This window comes from Camarhynchus parvulus, chromosome 6 (assembly GCF_901933205.1).
Source record: "Camarhynchus parvulus chromosome 6, STF_HiC, whole genome shotgun sequence".
In the NCBI taxonomy this organism is placed as follows: domain Eukaryota; kingdom Metazoa; phylum Chordata; class Aves; order Passeriformes; family Thraupidae; genus Camarhynchus; species Camarhynchus parvulus.
In genome coordinates, this window is record NC_044576.1 from 5,966,825 (window position 1) to 5,991,082 (window position 24,258).

Genomic DNA, 24,258 nt, shown 5'->3' on the forward strand with positions numbered 1-24,258 from the left:
AAAACAGGACCCACTGAAAGGCTGTTTTTCCATGAGGGTAACTTCAGCATACTGGTGACAGCTTTGGTGGGTGTCTACTGAACCAAGAGTGTCAAAGCCAACATCTAAAATGACCTTTAGGCTGTTTACTCAAAGCAGTAACAGACTCGCCCCCATCTTCCTGATAAGGCCATCACTTATCAAGAAATAAGAATAGCAAGTGGCTAGATATGGAAATCATTGTGGGAGTGCCTAATTGAAAACATATAGCATGGTACAGAAGTAATGCTATACACCAGTAACCTTTGCCTCTTCTGTGGAATATGTATGTAGAAACCAGGAGAATTAACAGGTATTGGAAAAAAGTTCATTCCAACACAGATAGAAAACCTTTTCTTGGAGAGAGAGATGTGTATAATGTAAATCAAGTTTCTCCTCATGCTCCATGCTTCTGTTTCCTAGATATGTAGTAAAGTATCAGAAATCAACAATTTTAATCTCATTTAAATGAAACATTTTAGAAGAGGAGTCTAAAGTAAACCAAGAGATTAAGTAGACACTAAAAATTCAGTAAGCTCTTAATTTAATAACTAGATATGTAGAAAGCTAAGTACCAAATAGGAGACAATGAGTTGGTTTCAACTCTTATTTAGAAAATCAAGTTCTTTCTTACAAAAAAGTTTTGCATAATCACAAGACAGAAATGTTCTTCAATACATGCTTTAGAAAGTATTGGTATTTTAATGGATTTACCTCATTAAGGTATATTGTAGCATTTTACCATCTCAAACTAAACTTTGTTTTAGCTAATGTTCTCCTGATTTAGTTGATTTTTTTTTCTTTTAATTATTTTTTATTATTTAATTTATATTCATTTTTATTTGGGCTGAGAATAGCAGCACTATCTAATCCTACTTTTGTATTTACTGGAGAATGTCTAGACTGGCTAGGTGTGAGGGTTTTCATCCTGGAAGGTTTTAGTAAGATCCCTCTCCACTTGGTATATACGTCACACAAGTACTGAAACTGAAAGCTTTCGATGCGATACAACACCTAGTAATAAACTGTTTCAACTTTTTTTTTTTTTAAGGAGAAAGAAATACCATCTTTTGGCAGTGTTTCCTCTCAAACCTCAGAGACTTGCTGATCTGCTGTGTAGATCTATGCTGTGGTTGCAAAGTATCAAAAACAGAACTAAGGATTTTTATATCTACTCTTCCCACCCAGCTCTGACAGCTCCTTCCCCCTTCCCTGTCTGTCGGGTAGGGTCTGAAGGCGTTGGGGAGACAGGAAGGGAAGGGACACAGAACTGACCATTGGACAGATAAGAAGAGAATAGTACCAACAACTAAGCCTCATTTCTTTAGGAATACAGCCTGAAAATGCCTTGGTAATTAGAATGGACTGTGAATATTGCAGGTTTTTTGGGGGTGGAGGGGGAAAGCAAGGTAGAAGCAACTGGTTTCCATGTCAGATTAAGGAATTTGCAAGTGTTCAGGGCAAATGGTTCCATTCTCTTCCTTAAACTCTGAGCTTTTTTAATGAGAATGATGGTTTTCTGTGTTCTTGTGCTGTTTTGATACATCATGGAAACCTTTGGCAATGATGCATGTTGGACGTGGAGGCCAGTTGTAGCCAATGGGCCATGAAGGATAATGACATCCAAACCAGAACTCCTGTTAAGTCACTGGGATGTTCAATTTCTTATCAAATTTTGGAGTTTTCTTTGCAATTTTCTATGCAAAGCAGGCACTTGGAGTGGAAAAGGTCATTTTGATAAAAATCCAACTTTTCACTAAAATCAGTTCTCTTCAGCACCCTGTCCCAAAATCTGTTATGTTCACAGTGTTCCAGAACAGCCTTGCCATCTGTCAGAAGCATTTTTAGGTAACAAATTATTCAACCTAACTGTGCCCTGTCTTTACCACACCAGTTGTGTTGTCTTTGAACTTCCTTGGGATAGATAAGCCTGAGGCTCACCACAGGCAGCAGGAATCTCCAGACACTGAAGGGGAACCTCTAGAGCCAGGAAATAGAAATGTCCTGAGGATGTGGGTGTTTTTGAAGCACCAGCCATCTCCTGAGTAGGGATGTCTTTACCTACTACTGCAGAAAGCAAGCGTGTTCCAGCACGGAGGTAGTGCTTTTCCAGAAAGGAGTGTGTGTCTTGCTCTCCCTTTAAAATGGATCCTCTTTTGCATATTTTGTATTCTGGTAGGAGGTGGGAGGTCACACTCAGTCTCTTCCTGACAAGATCCAAATTCATATTATCCACCCCCAGTTACTGCCTAAAACATATGAAAAGTTCTCAGATAAAGGATCTTTCTCTTTCAGCCATGTGTCCTGATCACTAGGCTGAGGATTCAGCCCTCTTAGGATCAAAGCCTGAATTTTGGTTTAGAGGGGAGTCCTCCTATCCAAAACCCTGTGGTTAAGGCATTTCTTGAAGAGGTGAGAGACAAGGATTTGAACTGCTGAATGCATATCTGAAGCTTCTTTTCAAGAGCATGCTAATTACTAGGCTGTGATATGAGAAACAGACGGTGTTGCCACTATCAAATTGGTTACTCAGCCTGGGTTTCAAAAGCAAGTGGCCTCAGCCAAGTTTGAAGCTTCAGTTGGGTCACTGTGCTCCCAGCTGTGCTCCAGGGTGGGCTCTCTGGGCTTGGCTCTCAGCTGGAAATGGGTTCTGTCAGCTGTCCAAGGCTGGGGAATACCCAGGGCCGGTGGGATGATATGAGGAGCAGTGAAAGGGCACAGATGGCTCTGGTGGGGGGCAGAGGAGAAGCCTTCTCTAGGCACAGTTAGGGAATTAACTTTCTCCAAATGCTGAGTTGTACATGCAACTTGGCACTATGAGAGCTGTTGAGTATTTTGTCGTTGAGGCCACTAATGAACTTGATAGCCACCACATTCACCAGTTGGTGGAACAGATTTACCCATCACTTCTGAGTTTAAGTGAATGGGACTTTACTTGTGGTTAAAGTTGTGAGGTGGGTTTTTTTGTTGGTTTTTTTTTTGGTTGTTTGTTGTTTTTTTTAAATACACTTCAGTCTCACTTAAATACACTTGAGCTGGACTGGAACTTTTAACAGTGTTATTTTGTCTCCTCAAGTCTCCTTCAAGATAAGGTTTTCTTGTATTCTGAAATGATGTGGCAGAAGGCAAAAAATAATCTTGTGACTCATTAGGAAATAAACAGAGGCATAATTGCCATCTGTGTTGCAGTCCATTTAATCTTTTCTCTCTCCAGTCATGGAAAAAAAGTTCATAGAAAAAAAAAAGTTGAGGTCTGGTTTTGTGATATTTTTGAGAGAACCTAGCATAAAAAAATTACAGAAAAGAAAGGGAAAAAAAGCCCCAATACGGGCGCTATACATTATCTTAGACAAAATGGATTAAATTTCTGACACCCTACTCATCAAATTCTGACCTTGATTTGACCCCATTGGCTTTTTACTGTTTGATGTTCTCAAACGATTTGGTGCCACTTTTCCTTAGCAGTGCAGTTAATTTTGAGTGTTAGATAGAGATCAATAGTCATAGCTTGAAATTGGCACTTTTGGACAAAAAATATGTTGTGTGGCAGTAACATAGATTTGATAGTAGTTCAGTTAAGAAAATGGTGTACTCTTTCATTATTGTTTTCAATGACAGTATCCAGAGTGTTACTTCATTCTCCTAGCAAGCTTCTGACAGTCTCTTGTAATATCTTATCTATCAAAGAGTTTTCATTCCTCTCCTTTCATGCTTGGCTTCTGGAGTGGAACTTTATTTAAAAGGTCCCTGAAATTAGAAAGAATGACCATGGCACTTCTGCTATCAAGCTCCTCAGTAAGAAATAAACCCCCTTACTTCTAGACTTGTGTCTGGCCTCCTGCTTGCCCACATTGAAATCTCATTTACTGTGCTGGCTGTGTGGTGGAAGCTTGACTGTCAGGAGGATGTAAGTGGCCTGTTGGATAAGATTTAATCTTCTCACAGGCAGGTGGGTTTTGCATACTGCCTTCCCCACCTTTGTCCATGTGAAAGTGCCCTGTGCCTTGCTTTCAGCCCATTGCTGCAGTGAGAGGTGGGCCTCCATTCAAGGAGTGTTTATTCCTCAACTGCAGCTTGGAGAATCTGCCTCTGGAGGATACAGCTACTCTGGAGTGCTGGGCTGGGCTCAGGCAGTCTCTAGGGCACAGGATTTGCCAAGACTGTTCTCCTTTCTGTGGGGTCCCACTCCAGAGCACTTGGTACTGTTTAGGTGTAATGAAACTCTTCTTCAGGCTTCCATCAATGCAGGTACTGAACATTTTGAGGACTTTTCAGCAAGCCACTAAAAACTGACCTCTGTGCAAGTGTGTCCATCCTCCAGTATAACTTTGATTTCCTGACTAGTGTAATCCAAATTTGACAGGTGGTTGAAAATATCTGTTTGACCAAATTCAATTAAATTATATATGTGGGGAAGGGGAAGAAAACACAGATAGGCCAAGGAGAGGCTCTAGAGAGGCACTTGGAGGAGAGGTGTCATGACAGCCTCAGGTTCAGGGAGATGTCAGCCATGGCTTGTGCCTTCTTCATACCAAGGAAGAGTTCAGCCTTTGAACACAGATGAATAAGGAACCTGGCTGCAGCATTCTTCTGCTCCTGTAATTATTTGATTAATTTTGACATATTTCCTCAGAAAATTATGAGCACCTCTGTTTCAACAGCCACTTGAAAAGCATTCCCATAAGTCCCCCCAAATCTTGGTTAAGTAATTTGTCAGGTGCCTTCTGAGGAGCTTTTTTAAATGCCAAGCACTAGCAATTTCAGATCAGAAAATTCCTTAGTTTCTTCTAGGCTGCTTATTTGAGAACCAAGTGCCCATGCAGTTTTACAGAAAATATTTTTACTACTTGGAAGCCAAGATGCCCAGTTTAAAACTGTCTCAGCTCCTGTTGACTGTTCTTGCAGTCCTGATACTGACCTTGTTGAGGAAGGGAGTGCATAATATGCAGAGCAGTGGTTTGGATGGTATTCAGGATCTTTGGGTGGTGTGAATAATTGTTAATACAACAAAATCAACAGGTCACTGTCATTTACAGTCACTGAAGATGTACTCCATGCTACTAGAGTAAACAACATCTGTTTGGATCAAAAGAGCATAGAGAGACTTCCAAAAGGCAGGATTGTCTTAGTTTGTTAAGAAACCTGTGGTGTGTCATTATCAGCCTTTCCTAGCCAGCATTTAGAAGTTGCACAGAGTCTGATACAGGCTGCAGAGCAAATGGAAGGGCAACCAGGGCCTGCTTCCAAAGGATTCCTGCATCTGGAGTAGGTATCTCAATAGAGACGGCTCTGAATAGAAGCAGTTGTGGTAGGTGCACCATGATGCTTTTCATGAAGAAATGGGGTCTTCTGTCCCAGGGACAGGCATCTGCAAGTGGTTTTATCTTCCTTTCTGTTTTCTTTAGACTTAAGTCTAAAATGTGGACAAAATATTTCTCCATGACTTTCTGGCTGTTTAGCAGAGGAGCAATGGCAGTGATGGATAAAGACTGCTGAGAAGGGATATTGTAGGTACCCGTGACTCATTCCCTTTACCTGACAGCACCTCTGGGGCCTGTGGATATGAAATGGAGTTAGACCTTATACTAAGGAGCTTCACACTTTTGTTCTCTGACTCAAGTCTGGAAATGCTTTGTGTACTGCCTTCCTGACATTTATCATGTCCTGAAGGCAATTGCATGTAGCATACTTTTTCATAGGCTTGTGTTCTTCCACCATAAGCCCCAGCCCACTGTCAGGAGGGCTTGGAGAGGTACCAAAGCAAGGCTTTCCTCTTATGTGACCTGAGCTTCACTGCAGCTGTTTGAGGAGATTTTCCCTGACGAGCAAATAGCAAATGTGCTGTGATGCCGACTCCTTAGATGTGTGCCTGGAATTCAAACATCACCTTGTAGACAGATGGGTGTACATCCACACAAGGGCTGAAAACTTCAATTCCATTCAAGGATGTGTCTTTGTGACAGTCTCCATCTGTAATCAATAAGCTCATGATAAATCACAAATTCCTCTCCTGGAGACCAAGCATCAGTGGTGCTGAGTACCAGCAATTCCCATAGCTTCAACAGCCACTGCAGGTGCTGAGCATCCTGGTTACATCTGCTCACCTCCCAGGGGGCCACACTGTCCAGCTGCCTTTGGGAATATGTGCTGTTCTCATTGGCTGGGATTTGTTACTGATAGAATAAAGTTACCACACTGCTTTAAATCCCATGTAAAACCAGGAACAAAGACTTAGTGAAAACAAACCTTTAATGAAAGTTTGACTACAGTTTTTAGTGTCCTCCAAAAGATTTTAGGTAGGCTAGCCTCTCACATATCTTCTGTGACTCATGTGCAACCCTAAGCAGCTGCCTTCCTTCCCAGGTTCAATTTTAAACCTAAAAGAAGGCTCAACCTTGCCTTCCCACAATTATTGTGTTTTAAAAAGCAGTGCCACTGTAGCTGCTCATGCTCCTTTTGTTTATACTTTTCCTGACTGATATGTTTCAGTGCCTAAGTGCATTACTTGTGAGTTTTTGTAGAGCAGCTCCAAAGCTGTGCCAGTGGATTTTTCTAGTTTATAGCATCAGCTATTCAGACAGGTGTGTAACAACTTGATTGACTATACTTTTAGGTGATGGCATTGATTACGAAAGCAACACATGCACTTACAGGTAAGATATGCTTAAAAATGGCTTGCTCAGTCAGGAGTGGAGCCCTTAATCTGCTCTGCATCCTGCAGTTCACCAGGAAGGCTGGATGCTCTGTGGGAGCAGAAGCAGACTCCAGAGCACTGAAGAGGTGAATTGAAGACAGTAATCACTGGAAGACTTGACATATGAGATTTGATCACCTTGCTGAATTCTGGGGATTCTTCAGGGACAGGATGTGTGAGAAATCCCTGGCATGCTGCTAGTTCCATAAGATTTATATTAATAGTGAATTGTTTTTAGAAGGGAAGCTGGCATGTTGTAAAAATATCAAATTATAATGCTATGATAGTTGATATACAGAATGTGCATTTGCAGCCTGGATTGTTATGTGCTTCTAGGTTTGCTGGAAATTTTAGGTACACACTTACTACAGCTTTTAATATAGGCAAAATACCTAGCAATATTTAAGTATATTATTTGGAACAGGAATTGCAAAGTCAAAATAAATGGCTTATTTGCTTTATTACCAGGGACTACACATGTGCTGCAGTTGGGCTGGTTTGTTAGAGCCAGATTAAAAAATGCTGCCTTCAGATAACTCCATCTCTTGCTCACTGTCTTACTGTGATATCTTGTGTATACCTGTGTTGGTGTGGCATGGTTGCACTCTTTGCTTTACTGAACAGAAGGGAGTGCCTGAGCCTGGGGATCTGGAAAGAAGTGTTTCTGTGGGCACCCAACTGGTATGTGGGGCATGAGTAAGCACAGCTATGCACCTTTGTAGATTGAGAGCAGTATTCTGGGTAGCTCAATGATGCCTGTGCTGTTTTGGCTCAGCTGTTTTGGTCTATGGCTAGTTTGTCTGAACTGTGGTTATAGCCATGTTGAACAATGAATTGCAATAACATCCTGGGGCTTATTGTAGCAATGGGATGAAAGAATGGATTGTGATAAGTGAAGGAAATACTGGACTTTGGTGCTTTTAAGAGTAATAAAATGTCTGCTCTGCAATATGTTTGGCAATACATACAGAAACAAATAATCTGTGGGGTTGCTTATTGTTTTTCCAAGCTTTTGTTAGGTTGTTAAAGCTAAAATCTGGGGCATCTTCAATACAGTGGAAAACTGCCTTTGCCTCTTTTGGATCAGGATTCCTCGCTTATGTCTGTGCCTACTGTACTTGGTAAATCACTAGAACCCCATCACAGCTAACCTAGGAAGGCAGAGAGCATCTGAGCTGTACTTTGGAAATTCAGTGCAGTGCCTGAGGTAGTGCTCAGGGGCAGATGTTGTACTTGGACACTCCCATTGCTTGTCTCCATGCTGAGGGTCTTCTGAGCAAAGAGGTGGGAAGAGCCAGCAGGAAACATAGCTGCTTGAAAAGAAGGCCCAGAGATGGCAAGGGACTGATGGCAAGCCAGGACACAGCTGGACAGAGACCCTGTTGGCCTGACTGCCTCTGGTCACGTAGCAGTCGGTGTATGCAAGGAATTTAGATAGGATAACAACTAAGTAAAGTTACATTGCATTAAATGCATCCCAGAAGAAAGCAACTTCTGCTCCAAAATCCTGACAAACAAACAAACTAAGCAGAAAAATATTCTCAATTGCTCAGAAGTCTTGCTTATAATGGGCATTAGCACATGGATATTCCCCAAATGTAAGTGACAAATATTTGGAGTTGGTGCCATACCTCATTTCTGAGCAATGCAAGCCTGGACCAGTTTGGCCATGGGCACCTCTCCTTTTGTGCCTTAATTCTGAGTAGATAGATGGTAGTGACTCTTTGTAGTTTAAATGCTGCTTTTCCTCTTGATCTCAGAACATTTTAAAAAGGTGGGATACTGCCTCAGGTCAATTGTGGGCTGAGAATTTCTATACCAAATTTTAACCTGAAGGCAGTTACAAAGCCCAGTTTATAAATCTCTCGGAGATCTTAGAACAGTGCTACTGATCTCCAAATGATAGCCTCTTGGATATTATTGCTGAAACTTTCTGGAAGTAGTGCAAACCAGGAGGGAACAATTAATCCTCAGAGTAACCCCATTTACTCTAGCAGTTTGGCCCTAAGGGAGCAGGAGCACTTGATGTCTGACAGCAGCCCCAAATGTCAGTATTTCTCACTTGTTCATTTGCTGCTTGCTGTGGTCGATTTCATGCCGTTATAAGCTGTTTATGTACAGCCTGATCAAAGTACTTAATGACAGGGTTAATTTCTACGTATAATGAGAAAGTCAAGACAGGAGACAGGTACTGTGTAATCGAATTTTTCATTTTGGAATTTGTTCCTCTTCATGTAGGGCTTAGCTTTGATTTTTATTACCATTAATGTCTGCATTTACTGTTATTTCTAGTTTCTCAGATGAGTTAAACCTACTGCAGAAATAGACACTGAATTGTTCCAACAACTCCTATGAATGTATGAGGATAAAGTAAAAAGAGTCTATAACTTCTCTGCATCAAGACCTCAAAGTGCAGTTTGGTTTGAGGGACCAATAAAGCTGCACTTCTTTAACAGTCTGCTGAGACATCAAATCCTCTTTTTCTTACTCAATAGGTACAGGCACAGACACGGATGCTTAGATATCTCTGTAAGCAGCCAGAGAGACAAAGACTATGATAAAATCTGGAAATCTTATAGTTTATGAAATGTATGTCTTCAGCAAGACTTTGCAGACATAAATTAATCCCAAGAGAATCCCTTTGAAAGAGCTGATATTGAAAATGAATGGTTCTCCTTTTTCTGAAGATGGAAATGGTACATTAGATCTGCATTTGCCCTGCTTATTTTGGTTTTCATTTTTAGGTGCACTGAGGGCTGTCAGTATTTCTGGACATTCAGAAATCTAGGGGTACAGAAGTGATGGAGGCCTCACAAAACACATCTCTGGGGTAGCCAGCTTCAGAAATCCATCTGCAAGTGGGGATGACATTAAACCTCGGTATATCCACACTACCCTGCATCCACTGTTTTTCTCTTTTTCTAGCACTCTATATTTCAGAAAAATAGGGATTTAAAAGTTCATGGTAAATTCTGTGGACCACTGTTATACAAGTTTCCTTACAGCTGAGGTAGAAATCCTTCTTTGTGAGGAAAGAGTGCACCTCTATTAGCACCACTGTGCAAGCTGTAGTTTGCAAATGCGGTGGGAGGCTTTGCTCATGCTAATTTGGGCTCAGTCATGCACCTCTTTTCCTCTTTTACATGCAAATAGCAGCTGTGTCAGTCTCTGGGATGCCTGCTTGTTCCTTTAACGGAGAGATTCCAGTTCATACCTTCACCCAGTGCATTTGTGCGTGGGCAGAGGTATAGCGCAGTGGTACAGTTGCTGACAAGGGAAGAGCTGTGACGGAGGTTGGAACAAGTTAGTGAAATAGAGAAGTCTTGAAAGAAGACACTGAGCTTTTCTTGTATGTTTTCATTTATTAAAAAAAAAAACGTGTGGGAGTGGAGAAGAGCAGAGATCTACACAAAATGATAATCCATAATCCTACCCCCATAAAAAGGGATCTCTTGACTCTCTTGAGTGCCAGAGAGATCCATTTCTTTCTTCTAACCCAAAGGGTTCTGGCAGCAGTGGTGAGGCTGGAGCACATCAGCCACCAGCCTGTGTAGCTGGGATGGCTGTGGGCTGAGTGCAGGTTCTTGGATTCCTCATGGTGGTGCCCTGGTGCTGAGGGAGCTGGGCTGGTGAGCTGTCCTGTGCAGGCATCATGCTCCAGAGGGTCCCTGGCCTTGCCAAGCCACTGGCTGTCCTGTGCTCTTCTCTCCCAGGGTTCTACATGGTGGAGTGCAGCACAGCTGCCCTGCTGGGAAGACAAGGAAGTTCATGGTACTTGCTTGGACCAACAGGCAAATTGAGTACAAAGCATGATGTTATACATGATGTTATTTCTTCCTCTGTCTTCAGACTTCTCCTCTGCTTTATGGTTGTGGCTACCTGAACCTAGCCATCACCTTCCTTTTCCTCTCCTGCTCTTGTTGCAGAAGTCAATGCAAAATTAATCAGGTGAAATAATTTCTATGACATCACTTCTGATGCTGTTGAGTTTACTGAAGAAAGTTGGTATTAGTACCATGGAGGCCACAGAATGTAAGTTTTGTACGTGGAACAGTTTAAAGGCATGTTTCATTTAAGGTCCAAGGATTTCCAGAAGTTTGGAATACAGAGTTTTCTAAGAAGGTCAGCTCAAAAAATATTATATCCCTGTGAAGTTCTCAGTTAAATCTGTAGGCAGCTTGTCACAAGGATTTTCAGAAGATGGCAGCTCACCTATTGGAAAGCCCTGGCCCATGTTTGTTTCCTCCCCCAAAAGGACTGCTCTGATGTTAGTGCCACAGATTCAGGACTCAGTGTATAGCCAGGATTCAGTTTGCATTTGCTTCCTTGTGTAAAATGATAGCTGTGAGATATGTCTCTGAACTGTTTTATAATCTACTTGATCAAATCCCCTCTGTGTGTGTGCAGGTGGCAGAGGTGGGTCAGGGATAGAAATGCTGTCCATGCTTTAGTCATAGTAATGGCATCAAAGTGATGCCAACTTTGTATAGGGAAGGCCCTTAAACCCTTCTCTAGCCTCTCCACCAATCCATGGGGAAACAAGGCTGTGACCTCAGTACAATAAGTAATTCAGTACACTGACAACAGTACATTAAGTGGGTAATATGTTGTGACACAACAGGATAAAATTCTGGCCCTTGTAATGACTGTGGATTTTAGTATGGATTTGGAAGTATTTTAGGATTTCAGCTGTAGAAATTAGTGGCAAATTCCATGATGAAATAATCTAGTTATTTCCTATCAAACAGGCTTTTCAGCAACATGGCTATTCCAGAAAATGCTTTTCAAATGGAACATCTTGAGCTATTGACCCCACAAAGAAATACATGCATATAATATAATTACTTCCTGTCTGTTTAACACACACGTGTAACAATGTGGGTGGGTCTGGTTGTGTTGTTCTCCACCGTAATGACAATTTATCCAAAACACTTTGTTGCCTGGCCTAAATTTTGCAAAAACACCTGGTCTTTAAAACCTTTTGAGAAGGGGTGATATTTGCACCTGACGTGTCTACAAGTAACTTAGATCACGTTATTGATCGGTCCTGTATATGTCGCTTTCCAGTGGGAGGATGAGATGGAGAGGCCAATCCGTTACTGCAGCCATCTACCACTGGAAAGCAATAGCACTAATGATACAGCTTTTCAATAGCTGATTTATATTATCCTGCAGTCAACAAGAACTCATGCTTTTGTCACTGTACTGTTAAAAGGAACAGTCCCAAATGCTGGCAGGCCCCAGATCTGACCCACTATAACAGAGCTGCTGTGTTACAAGCTGGGGAACACTGAACAAAACCCCACAAGTCCTCCAGAGTATGGTCTGGATGAGCTCTTTGCTCACTGAGCAATGGATCTTGTGAGCCCCCAGTTCATGAGAGGCTCATTCTAGGGAGTGATTCCTGTTAAGATTCGCTTTAGTTCCATCAGCTGTTCCCTGGCATTGTGCTACCCAGAGGGGAGGATGGAGTTACAGTTGTTTCTCTGGGCAAATACTGCACTTAGAATCTCAGTGACCGACTGCTAGTTTGGTGGTGATTAATGAGAACTATGTGTCAGTGGCTATAAATGAGAGGCTGGTTCCCCTCTTCTTCCATCTAGTGATATGAGTAGCTTGGGCAGCACAGAGAAAGTGTGTGAAGAATCCAGCATGGAGCAGAGCTCCTGAGGGAGAGAGCAGCAGCAGTGAGGAGCTGAGTTTGCAGGAGAAAGCTTTTGATGAGCCATGCAAGAGCTGGCCTGGGCAGTCAGTGGGCACAGCCCCATCCTTTCTTTGGGTCATGTTTGAGCAGTCACATCAGCTCAGTGAGGCTGAGGTCTTGTTTTGGGCACTTCTAGCAACAGCCATGAGGGAAAGGCTGTGTGAGAACAGCCAGGCACTGAGACAGGGGAGTGGAGATGTCATGTGGAGCTCTGCATGCTCAGATGGGCTGGCCTGCAAGGACAAGCACTGTGTTTCTGGACTTGTACACACCCTGTTTTCACACAAACATTTCATGTAGATTTGGAAAATGCAGTAGCTGCCGAGCGTATTTTACATAGTCACAGCCTAGTGACTGAAGGATCCACTAATTAAGAAGCCTCTAATTAGGCTTTTAAATGATAAAATGTAATGGCTCTAGTGCAGCTGTTGTAAACTATAGAGTAAATTATATCCAGTTAAAAGAGGCCTTAATTATGTAATTATATAACATACTCTAAAGACTTAGAAAGATAAAAGAATTTTTAGTATCTGCAATTAAAAAAAACAAGGGAGTAACAATAGAGCTCTTAAACCAATGAAAGCAAGGAAATTCAAAGTTAATCTGAAAAGTTGTGCTGGTACTTTCTTCTATTCTCATGTTGTTCTAATTTTTGGAGGGTTGTTTTTGTTCTTTTTTGTTTTCATGATGGATGAGATAAAGAAGTATTGTTAACCAGGAGTTTATGTCCCCTGCTTGTTTTTCTTGCTTTTATAGGTCCATGTACAGCATCAATGATACTTAGCAAACCTTCTGGGGCTCCATTTTTGCAGAAATCCCTAGCGAGAACACGCTTACTAGCCAGCTTGTCTCCTTGCATTCTGATTTACAGAATGGTTGGTTGTTACAGATGCTTCTCTGAAGTCAGCAGGACTCAAATGTTGGTCACATTTGGCCCCTGGAGATCGTGTTTAGGCCACATCTAGCCTGCAGGTTGTTGATGCAATGTTGGCAGCCATTCTCCATGCTGGACTTACCAAGTGGAGAAAAGGGTTTGGATATATCTGGGACAATTCAGCTAAGTGAAGATTGCACTCTGGGCTTCTTTTTTACAGGGCTTAGTTCTGCTGCGCTGAAACAGAGGAGAATTTAGCCCTTGCCCACACTGGGGCTGGACCAGACTCCAGTCTGCTTAGCCCTTAGACACCAGCACTCTTCCCCTCAGCCCAGCTCTGCCTGACAGTGCTTCCCTGGGAACCTCACCAGCTCTGTCTCCAAACCTGCATCTGCACTCAGCCTCCCTTGCTTACCCAGCCCTGTCTGCTGCCCTTCCTTGCCACCTCCAATCACAACTGGCACTGATGTGCTGCAGTGAGCAAATGACTCTACAGTGAAAAGGAAAGATGTCTCTGATGTGAGCCTGCTGGCTTTGCTCATCTCTTGCCAGTTCTTTTAGTTTCTTCAATTACTGCTCCTCAGGACAAGGGCTGTGCTTTTTGTGTCTGTGAGCTCCAACCACATAGAAGATACAGACTGTAGGCTGTAATGTGAGAGAGCTTTACTCCTACAGCTGTTCTTGGGGACTGGCCTTCACAGCTGTAGGACCAAGCACCCCATGACAGCCAAAGGAGTAGTGCTTTTCTTGCTTATTCCAGCCACATCCAAGTATTTTTATCTGGAAATGTCACAGTGAGGGAAATAAGGAATACAGATCTCATAGTAAATTTTTATGGCTGATTAATTAGCCCAAAGAGTATTAAATTGTGCTAATGTAGTTTGCCTCTTCGATGCTGTCTTTTGACTTCAATGGAACTAAATACATGCTTAAAGTTAACTACATGCCTAAGTGCTGTGGTGAATCGGGGCCTAGGGCATTAATTAGAACTTGGCTCAGATTTACTTTCAAGGCTTTCCCCCCCTTTTTTTTTTTTCTTTTTTTTACTCTTCAGCGCTCAGCAGTTTAATTGGTATGCAGATGTTCCCCTTTATTGCTGGCAGAGGCCTCTGTCACTGTTCTGAAGGTACTCAGACTTCAAGGCTGGTACAGTGGGCAGGAAGAAACCCCCCCCTGAGGGCTTTCAAGCTTTGTGGGAAATAATGATATATGAGACAGGGATTCCTTTGGAACCTGAAGGGAACATGACAGACAGAATAATATGGGAGGAAAACATTGTCTTCACAATTGAGACTGATGGTCTCATCTTGTCTCCTTGTTATTGTTACCAACCAAGACTGAGATGAGCTTTCTTATGAAGAACTTCATTTGGTGGCAGGTTCTGTATGTTGGGCACACTGCGCTCAGTGGTAGCTTTCCATCCAAAGTACAGATATTGACAGGCTCTGAGGAACCCTTTGAGGTGGTGGTTTAGCTTAAAACCTAAAATTCCTTCCATCATTCAGATGCATTTTGTCAGGAATGACAGTTGCAGTTTGATAATCTTTTACCACTTTGCCTGCCCATATGAAGAGTTGTTGGGCACAGGAGTGTCAGCTTTTTGAATCAGATTTTCTCACACTTTATTAATTTCACTTTCCAGTGGTTAGTGCATGTTTGCAAGAGACAATTGATTTGTACGAATCTGTGTAGGATGGAGCAAAGCTGGAACTAAAGCAGCAATGCAAGTTGACAGCAATGCGATAGCTTTAATTGACAGACACCAAAGGCACTATTTAAAGCAACATCTCCTCTGATGTTTAGGTTAAAAGTGACCCTCAATTTGTCCTCGGGTTGCTATGTCCAAAAAGAAATGCTTTTATGTATGCTCATTTCAAATGGATTAGCCAAAAAATCAGGTGCTCATTTTCTATACTTTTATTTTGAAGTTAGAGATGATTCAAACTGCTCTTGTGCAAGGTACTGGAAGATGGCTGTTTCTGAACTCCTCCAGCATAAAAGCTGTCTTTCAGGGGATGCTTTGCACATGTGAGATTTCTGTTAGTATTTTTTGGCACCCACAGTTTGCATTCCAGCTAATGGGAGGTAGAAGGACTAATACACATAGTGTATGTTGTGGGTGCAAAAATGCAAATAGAAATTACGCCCAATGTGGAAAGGGCTAGGAAAATGTACCTTCTTGCATGTGAGTAGGGCAGGTTAGGAAACATCATCTTCCTTTTACAATTGTCTGTTACTCTTTACATTTCTGGAGAACTGGGATCTTGCTGTTAATCTTACAAAAATAGATGCTGTGGTGAAGCCTCAGGCATGAATAAAATTGGATGTTAATCTTAAAGCAGATTTTTTACAGCTATGCACTCAGAGCAGTGAATCCAAATGATTTTGGAAACTCTGCGGTTTTTACTTATTTAGATCAAAATGCTGTGAGGAAAAAGGTCAGTGGCACAGGTACATATTGTAACATTTGGGGCTGCTGAAAGTTGGGCAGATCAGCACAGCAAATATTAGACATCTCTGACTTGACACAAATAATAGGCAAAGCTGAAAAAAGCCTGCTGACAAGAGGAGTGGGTGTTGGTGGGTGACTTGCTGCAGTTTTAGAGCTGTTAAGTGTAGGTTTTTTAGCATTTTCATTATTTAAAAGTGGAGTGGTAGTTTCTTCACTCCTTCTGAAAAGTTACTAATTTACTCTGAAATATAGGGTAAGCCACAATGATTTAACAGATTTGTAATGTGCTTTAGAGTGACTTCAAGTAAGATACGCTCCGTCTCTCTGAGCTTCCCACTGTCTCAGCTCTGCCCTCACTCCTTTCTCTGTGTACATCTGCACCAAAATGCAAAGCAAGGGCTGCCCCATGCATGACTTTCATCTGTATCCTGTGTCAGCTGGAGTGCCTGGATGGCTGTGACCACTGGTGCTCATGCAGGTTTGCCTCATTGCCAGAGTTCAGAAAGACTGCCAGGCTACGTTTGGATATTGGGAATGGCAGCTTATCTGTGGAGTGGTTCAAAAGCTGCTGCTCTGCAGGTGGACAGCCCTTTCTTGGAGGAGCCCTGACATACAGAGGCTGCCTTTTGCCTAATGCATGGAAAGTGCCTAGTGGAGCATGGCCAAGGGCTGGGATTAAGGTGCCCAGGATATTCCTGGGATACAGGCAGCATTAATTAATCTGTGGTGCTCTGTATCTGGTTCAGAAAAAGCAGCTGAGTTGTATTCCTGAGGGTCTGTCCAAGAAGGGAGGCAGCCTGCAGGGATGGAAGGTGCTCAGGTCATTCTCTTCTGTTGTCAAGCTGAAAGGGTCTCAGCTGTGTCATGCCCACAGCTGTGCTAAGGAGCCATGCCTATGGCAGGATGCTTCAGCTGCAGGCCTTCTGCATGGATGGTATTTAAATCTGATGGTGCCTTGCTGAGAAGGAGCTGGGCCTGCATTTACTCAGAGCTCTCTAGTGGTTTGTGGTAAGGAATTGGGACCTGGGGCTGAAGCCACAACCTCCAGGACCAAACCACAGAATTTACACCATTGCCAAGGCCTGCCTATTTGCCTTCCCTGAAGAAAGTCTGTCATCACACAGCTCTTGCACTTCTGTCTGCTTTGGTCATTACTGGTGGAGGGAAGAATCTGTTCTGTTCAATATAACAATGATGTCTAGCTCAGTTTAATTTTATTAGCTGCTGCTGATTTGTTCCTATTCAGTGCATCCATGGATTTGTTTAGTGTGATGTGGAGGGGTGTGGGTCAGAGACAGACACATACTCGATGGTCCTTGCGACAAATAGCCCTGAGTTTATTCCCACAGCTCCTTTTATAGGAACTCAAATTTCCCTAGCCTACACATGGGATTCGTTTAGGTCTTAGCACCATGCAGATCTCTGGCCAATGATACATCTGCATTTAGGGCAGATGACACTGAATGACACTGGCTGGGGGCCTCTGTGTAGATTTGAATCCAACCTATCCTTGCCCACCCAGGGACTGTAATGCTACAGTTTAGTATCAATAATCAAGGGTAGAAATTCTTGAATAAAAAGCTAGGTGGAAATTCTGAGTTTCTGGAGGACTCCAGGATTTGTTTTGCTCTTTGTTTCCCTGTTCTAGGAGGTGTGAAGTACACTTGTCCTTTCATAACTGGAACTATTCAAGATTAACAGGCCTGAAAGGGCACTATAAGTTTCTCTTGCTGTCTGGTGTAGTAAAGATCTTATTCTTCTAGCAAACATTTTGAATGAAAGCTTTTGTTACAAGGAGAGGTGGTAAGTTTGTGTACTCAACTTCTATTTGGAAGAATATTTTGATGTGAAACCTTTCTTTTTCCAGAGGTTTGAGCCAACTGCTTTTGATCTGGGAGCTTACAGAATGGGTAAATACAGCTATGTTGTGCTGGGTAGATGTCACCCTCAGGGATTTGTGCATGGATCTCTCCTTGGCCTGAACTGGAGAAGGGCATGAGTTTGTTCACTTTTGCTTTCTGTCCCTGAGACAAATGAATGCTGTTCTATAAAGCTATAATTTCTTCCCAAGCAGATGATGACTAAAGAAGGCCTGAACTGAGTATAGATAATCTTATATTTACTTGAAATGAATGTAGCTCATAACTCTTATTTTAGCACCAATCTGGAACACTACTGTGAGCAGATTTACGTCTGCCTCTTCCCTACCTTGGCATTCTGGCATTTATGCACTCACTGCACTGGTACTGCACATTCTTGCAGTGATACTTGGGAGTTTAATGAAGCCCAAGAGTCTGAAAGGTGAGTAGGTAAAAGGTAGATACTTTGAGATCCAAACCTATTCCTTTTGTGTGCTCCACAATCTTATTTTAGTTCTTGAATATAGTTTCATTCTTCTGATACTAAGAGTCAGCACTGATTTCAGTATGTGAATCATCAGGAGAGTTATTAACTATTTTCTAGTTGCATGGTCCTTTGTTGCAGCACTGAAAATACCTAACTTCAACCATGTGTTTTTAGATGAGATACTCACAGGAAGCTTTTTCTGTGATTATAGAAGAGCAGATTTAATCTGGAAGTCATTGAGAGAAACCAATAAAGAATTTCCTTGATGTGATTTTTGGAGTTACTTGCTGGAATTGAATTGCATGGTTTTGGGTATTGGACATTAGAGCACTTGAAAGCTCTAAGAAGCTTAAATGTAGATGATAATGAAAATGTTATTGGTACTTATAGGTCAGCCGATAATGTCAGCATATTAAAGTGATATGAAATATCTCCTTGATTTCATGGACAGTGCATTACTTGATGTAGTTTATTGTAATAACATGATCCTTGATATACACTGATGATAAGTTTAGCTTTATAAAATTTTTTTAGCAATCCAATTGCCCTGAAATGCCATATCAAAAGTATGTTTATTACAGAACAAGAACGGTTACTCTCTGCCAATATTATCTCTATGAAACCAACCTAAGCTAAGAAAGCATATTTGGAAAAAACGTGCCAAGCAGAGGTGGTTGGTTTTTTTTTCCTTTGTTAGACTTTCTGGGAACATTCATTAATAGTTGGAAATGTGGTCTTTCAACTAAATTTCTTTCACCCAGATTATATGCAAATTACAGAATTCTTCAAGCATAAAGTCATATGCCACGAGTATGATATTAGCATTTCTTTTAATAAAAATAACTTTGAAATAGGTACCTTGTTTGGTGAATTGCCTTCTTTATCATTCATCTCTATGTAACATCTTTGTAGAACGACAGTAACTGGAAGGAAGGAGGGAAAATACTGGACAGTGTTCCTTGGAACTGGGATTGGCAGAGGTCTGCCTTTCTGGAAAAGAAATGCTGATTTTGGTTCTTTTTTTTTGTCCTGGCCTTTTAATGCTGTTGTGTACTGAAAGAAAAGAATAAAAGTGAGCACTAGATGAGCTGTGAGTTCCCTTTGGACCAGACTTTGGGAGTCTCTGCTCTGACACGTATTTTGGGGTTACTTTATCCTGAGGGACTTTATTCACAAAATCTCAGAACATATTCTTCCAATAAGATTTCACATAGTTCAATAAATGTTTGGATAAATTTCATACCATCTTATCAAAGCAGACAATAGTTCTTTCTTGAGGAACTGAGTTTAAGTGAAATGCTCATTTATGTTGGTGGAATAATAATTAAGAGTACAAGATCCAAATCAGTGCTTTGTTATTCTGTTGCAGGAGTAGGCTGAATCAAGCCTCTGTCAAGTGCCACTGCTGAAATACTGAATTAACATACCCAAGACCAGCACATCAGGAGGATAGCCTTCTACCAAGAATAGTGTGGAGGTATACCTTGTTCAAAGAAGCTCTGGAAACATTGTGAGACTTGGACAGACACAGTGCATCCTCAGAAGGCAGAGATGTTGCTTCTGTCTGAGCACTGCGCACTCTGTGTTCATGACTGATGGAAATAATGCCCAGTTTTGGGGGAGCTTGGTGATATGGGAGAACAGTCACAGCAGCTCTGATAGGGTGGCTTATCACTCTCTTGTGGAGCCAGGTGCAGCTTCTGTTTTCTTTTGCACCCACAAATCTGGTATAATATTAATTAGATTGTCAATTGTCATTAGGTTTCATTAGTGAAGATCCATAAAACAAAAAAAGGAAAGCTTCCATAGTCATGCTAAAACTTGGTATGTTGTTTATACGAAGGGGGTGAACAGAGATTGGTAGCCATGAAACACTGCTTTTCCAGAAATATGAAATGTTCAGGTAAAATATCTAGGTAAAATCTAACAGAAGTTTGTTTGCTGCCTGATAAAATGGTGTCTCTTCCCTTCTAAATAGGTTTGATCATCTCCTTAGTGCAAGCCCTGCACCTTCACCTAGATTCCTTCGCAGGCAACTACAGTGGATCTGCTCACCAAGGGAATTTGTCCCACTGGATTCCTTTTTTTTTTTTTTTTTCTGTGCAGTTGAATGAAAAGTATGTGCCTTCTGAAGAACAGCAACTGAAAGAAATATTGATGACTGCCAGGGCATCTACAGAAAAAGATAAGAAAATTACTCTACTACAACAGTGAAAACAAAGGGGCTTTGTTAACACTTTCTTGTAGGTTGTATATATTAATAGTAACAAGTAAAGTTTTGTATTTTTTCAGAGAAACACACAAGGCCTTGAATTGTATTGTTTTAATTGCAACTAACTGAATGAATTAAGTGGAAAATTGCACACAGTACTTTGATTGTCTAATTCTCTGTATGTGAGGCTTTGGGAACAGTTTGTTATTATAAAAGAACAGCACTAACCAGAAATCAGCCAACATGTAATTGCTAGGCTGAGGGGCAGTTTGGGGAAAGCTGATACTTATTTATACATTATTAAATAAAAGCACATAATATGAGGATCATCTCTCACTGCCTCCACACTTCATACATTACTCATCTTCCTAAATTTCATGGTTTTGTACTCCCTTAGTACATTGCTGCTTATAACCAGTGCAGGCATCAAAACCACCCACATCCAGGAAAGGAGATGCCTGTGCATTTGTTATGATGGCAGATTTGGTTATGGGACTCATCAAAGATTATGAACCTTCAGTTCAAGGAAAGGAATCTTGACTCAAGTTTTAAAGGTTATTTTCAGTACCTAAAATACACCTGGGCACCTGGGACTGTTCAGGTGGCTGAAACTCTGGCTGGTGTTTCCACTTGACTATGTACCTTTAGAGATTTACACTCAGCCAGTACCCTAAAAAGAAGACTTAAGAGCAACTTTGGCATTAAATTTGACAGTTCCCAAAAAAACATTGGTTAGCTAATTCCCATCAGTTTTGGTAAGAATCAGGTAACTTCTGGTTATCTCCAGTGGTTCTCACTGCTCACTTGTCCCTTACTCCCATAGGAAACAGCCACTTGCAAGACACAGAGAGGAGGTAGATGGTGATTGGACTCATGAAGAAGGTAGAGTAGTACTTAATTCTCAGTGGTTTTGGCTATTTCAGCTCTCCTGAAGGATGGACCTGCCATTTGTTCCTTTAGCACAAATTTGAGGGCTTTCTTCTTGGAAAGCAAGGTCTATTTCAGAGGACACAGAAGAAGTTCCTTGTGCCATGTAACAAGGGGTTGGGTAATTCTAGCCTCACAAGTGAGATGAATGTCTTACAGACCAAGAGGCCCTTGGTGATCTGCAGCAGAGAGTCTGTGGATGGCAAGGTGTGCCAGCACCTGGGGAGATGGCACTGCTGGACACATCTTTGGACTTGCTGAGCTGCTATATGCAATGACATTCATGCTGTACAAACAAACCCCACTATTAAACCACTTAAACACTGTTTATGCAACCTCAAAATGGTAGAGGCTTGATTTTATGAATTCATCTGCAGGCTTGTTGAAAGTTACATGTCCACAGTGAAGTGGTGTGAAGATTAAATTGCTAATCCTAGTTACCAGTATAGACTGTTGCACAGAAGGTGCCTGAGAGGTGGAACTGGGCAGCGTTCAGCTTTGCACAGCTCTTGCCAAGAGTTATTTGGTATCCCTGTCACTGTTTTTTGAAGTCCAAAAATATTTTCCCCCAAATAACCTATTTTTCTGCAAGGGAACACAGCTGCATTTATGAAAGGTCTTGGCTTTTACAGTAAGTCTGGTTTGTATAGTTTCCTCTATGTATATTGTCTGCATAAGTACCAACAGTCATAATGAAAAACACAGTTTTGTTACAGGAATTTTTAACAGTGGTTTTCAGTAGTTTAGAAAACATTGGAGCTACTTCCAACAAATGAAAAAAATCAAAACAAAGCAGCTTTGAAAATGCTGATACACTTTGGCAGATAAATCTTTGGTTTTTACCCTGCTCTATTGTTCTTTCTGTGATACTAAAACCAACATAAAGCATTATTGATTTCAACCAGCTCAACAGAAGATACCACATGGCTTTCACCCCACTGTCCCCTGCACTGGGAGACTAAATCTTGGCTGTGCTCTTGTGCAGCCTTTGGCTGAGTGTTCTGAGACAGCTTCTATTCAGTGCTTGTGTGCAGTGTTAAAGCTGTCTTCACTGCACCTCTTTTTCCAGCATGACATAGGAAGTTTCCTGGCTTGAATTCTCAGTCACAAAACTCATATGGGAAGCACTCAAAATGTAAGACCTTTCAAACCCTTGTGAGTTCACAGCATTTAAAGATAAGAGTGCAGTATTGCCAAGAAATGTGTCTTGTTGAGGCCCACAATTAACTTTATCAAAAGAAGGAATCTTATTTTTGCCTGCTGCAGATAGAGGTTGCATCTCAAAGCAGCCTAAAGTTAGAGATAGCATCTGGTTCAGATCACGATAGGATGAAAGATTCAGGTTAATTAGTATTTATTCTTAGTTGATAGTTATTCCTTTTGGCTTCAGCTAGCAAGCAGGAGTTGGAGTCCCACAAAGTTATGTCTCCTGGGATGAGAGATGAATGAGGGAGATGGTCTCCATGGTGAAAATGTATTTAGGGATGGGAATGTCAGTAAGAAAAACTGGCCATTGCATTGGGTTCTGATAGCCTGAAGGGAGGATGCTCTGAGGGATGACTCAGTGCCAGCAGGGAGGGTGGGATGTAGGCATGGACTGAGGCATCCCATGGGGCCATGGACAGGGGGAGGTGCCCTGGTTCCCTGCTTGATCCTGTGTCCTCACATGTCCCTGCCCACACAACCCCTGTCCGCCACCGGTTGCCCTAACTGGGCGGTTTTGGCCACAGGGAGCAGTCAGGGAGCGGCTGTGGAGAAGGTGGCTTCTCAGTGCTCCTCCAAGGCTTTCAGTTCCCCTTCTTGTCACTGTTTCCTGCAGCACTACACAGGCTCTACCAGCAAAAACACCGCACCACAGTGTGAGGGCAGCTGTTCATCTTAGATAGAATTGTTTTTTTCCTGAGGTCTGCTAACTGCTTATGCAGTCAGGAGGAGCCCACCGGCTGGAGAGCAGCTTTCCATGCTTTTGCAGTTCCCATTTTTATACTTTTTTTTTTTAATCCAGTTGGAGTTGAGACATTTCTAGCAGGATCGCCTGTGTATCTGGGCAGAGTTGCTTTCCTCCAGTAACCTCATGGACTGTTTTGTTCCCTCAGACACTCCCAGAGAAGATAATTTCTACATTGGTGGGAATTCTCTGACTTCACAGGTTCCAGTGGCCTGGGCAAGGGCAGTCCCATAGTGGGCAAGCACTGGGTCTCCTGCCACAGCCATAGGGCTCCCATTTCCCACTCTCTCACAGGACAGTCTGGGCCACCCCAGCAGGTGAGGCTGCTGGTATAGAGGGCTGTGGGGAGGCCTTTCCTGTCCTGAGGGGCTGAGGCGATGGCAGGCAGGCTGTGGGTGTCTGTGGGCTAAAGTGGTGGCCGGAGGGCTGTGGGTGTCTGTGGGTGTCTCTGGGCTGAGGTGATGGCGGGAGGCCTGTCGGTGTCTCCTGGCTGAGGTGATGGCAGGAGGGCCGTGGGTGTCTCTGGGCTGAGGCGATGGCAGGAGGGCCGTGGGTGTCTCTGGGCTGAGGCGATGGCAGGAGGGCCGTGGGTGTCTCTGGGCTGAGGCGATGGCAGGAGGGCCGTGGGTGTCTCTGGGCTGAGGCGATGGCAGGAGGGCCGTGGGTGTCTCTGGGCTGAGGCGATGGCAGGAGGGCCGTGGGTGTCTCTGGGCTGAGGCGATGGCAGGAGGGCCGTGGGTGTCTCTGGGCTGAGGTGATGGCAGGAGGGCCGTGGGTGTCTCTGGGCTGAGGCGATGGCAGGAGGGCCGTGGGTGTCTGTGGGTGTCTCTGGGCTGAGGTGATGGCTGGAGGGCCATGGGTGTCTCTGGGCTGAGGTGATGGCAGGAGGGCCGTGGGTGTCTCTGGGCTGAGGCAATGGCAGGAGGCCTGTCGGTGTCTCTGGGCTGTCTTCATGCCTTGGATCATGATGTGGGTGCAGCTGGGCAGCTTTTGCCTTGTGGACATGGCTGCACAGGCCAGCCAGTGTAGACTTGTGAGCCTCCCCTGCATTCCTTTCTGGAAGTGTTTACTTTAAAGTCTCAA

The 24,258-nt window shown here is 42.7% G+C and overlaps 1 protein-coding gene across 3 annotated transcripts in view; it reads left to right on the top strand.

Annotated features, from left to right (window-relative positions):
• The window catches only part of RTKN2 (rhotekin 2), a 171,985-nt gene that overhangs the window by 17,676 nt on the left and 130,051 nt on the right, over positions 1–24,258 (top strand). Inside the window, exons 1-3 of one of the 3 annotated variants that reach the window (XM_030950907.1) lie at positions 17,471–17,545; positions 19,458–19,565; positions 20,067–21,182. The gene's annotated coding sequence lies outside the window, so the exon portion shown is untranslated. Of the gene's footprint in view, positions 1–17,470; positions 17,546–19,457; positions 19,566–20,066; positions 21,183–24,258 lie in introns of those variants that run through there. The other 2 variants (XM_030950909.1, XM_030950906.1) reach the window with 2 other exon arrangements.